This window comes from Gorilla gorilla, chromosome 18, assembly GCF_029281585.2.
Source record: "Gorilla gorilla gorilla isolate KB3781 chromosome 18, NHGRI_mGorGor1-v2.1_pri, whole genome shotgun sequence".
Taxonomy (NCBI): domain Eukaryota; kingdom Metazoa; phylum Chordata; class Mammalia; order Primates; family Hominidae; genus Gorilla; species Gorilla gorilla.
In genome coordinates, this window is record NC_073242.2 from 91,502,104 (window position 1) to 91,503,585 (window position 1,482).

The following is a 1,482-nucleotide window of genomic DNA, read 5'->3' on the forward strand; positions in this document are numbered from 1 at the left end:
TTAACAACTATTGAGTGTCACGTACTATTTTAGACACTAAATTGACTTTAAAGGTGAAATTTCACTGAATCTGCATGTTCCAAACTTTCGTTAGTTATATTCCACTGCATTCGTGACATAATTTTTGAAATATTAGAGGAGAGTTCATCCTTATTTAGTGCTTTACAAATACTTATTATTTACTTAATAATTTTTAGCTAAAATGTTTATTTAATAATTTTTAGCTAAAATGTTTATTTAAGTGTTTTTAAATGAAATTTTATACTACTACCTGTTATGGAATGAATTGTGTCCCCCTCAAAAAATTAATACGTAATCTTTCTGTTGTACATAAACATGATGATTGTGTTTCAACACTCATATGTGAGACATGCCTCTCACTAACGTTATTACAATGGTGGCACATTACCTGTCTGACATTTTCTATATACATATCAGATGTTGAAATCCTAACACCCATTTCCTCAGAATATGACTGTCTGGAGATAGGGTCTTTATTGAAATAATCAAGTTAAAATGAAGACATTAAGGTGGCCCCAAATCCAATATGACTGGTGTATTTATAAGAGAAAACTTAGATGCAGGCACATACAGAGGGTGCCTCTAAATGTATTTAAAGAAAATACATTTCTATTATTTAAACCATCCAGTCTGTGATATTTTGTTCTGACAGCACTAGACACTAATACTCTACCATAATTGCAAAATCATTTCTACTTGCCATATAAAAATAATTATTAAAAATAAATGAAACTCTATTAAAATTTAAATAATACCTTAAAGGACCTTAAAAAATATATTCTTGTATCTCGGACGTTTACAATACGGACTGAGTTTTGGAATATCACCTAAGAAGGTAAGTGTTTACACACAGTTGGAGACAGGCATCAAGGCCACGATGCTTTTTCTAAAGCAGCTGCTTCTTCCTTTGACATTGTATTCATTCAACTCAGTATATTTGGAACGGTGTCAGGGTCTGCAGTCATTGTATGAGGGACCAAAACACCAGGGCCTAGGCAGCATTTAAAACTGGCACAGTGAAACTCTCTCCAAGGACCCTCCCTGCAGCCCCTGGGGCTAGTTGCATCCAAGAAGCATTGAACTGAAGCAGGTATACAGTTCCTGCCCACGCCCCTCACTCCTGGCTGCCTCCAGCTTGGGCCCCTGCCTGGACACTCCCAAGTGAGATGTTGAGAAACTAGGCCCCTAGATCCAATTTGGGAAATTGGCTTGAGGCAATAACTGGAAAAGAAATAAAAGACTGGATGGTGAAAAATGATATGTAGAGAAACAAGGACAGCAGGTGGTAGCCTGGGAGACATCAAGAGGGAAAAACACTGAATAGAGGACAGAAGATGAATAGAAAGGAAGATCTTGAAAAATGAGATTTGAATGAGAAAAGCTAGAGGAAAATAGAAACACATTCTCTACCCTTTAAAATGTTGATTCTTTTCCCACCACCTCCCTTTCTCATGCTGATCT

At 36.2% G+C, this 1,482-nt stretch overlaps 1 non-coding gene across 1 annotated transcript; it reads left to right on the forward strand.

The window, feature by feature from the left end:
* Positions 1-315: 315 nt before the first annotated feature.
* Positions 316-419, forward strand: LOC115931158 (small nucleolar RNA U13). Its single transcript, XR_004067705.1, has one exon. It is a non-coding gene; the product is annotated as a small nucleolar RNA U13 (small nucleolar RNA).
* The last annotated feature ends 1,063 nt before the right edge of the window (positions 420-1,482 follow it).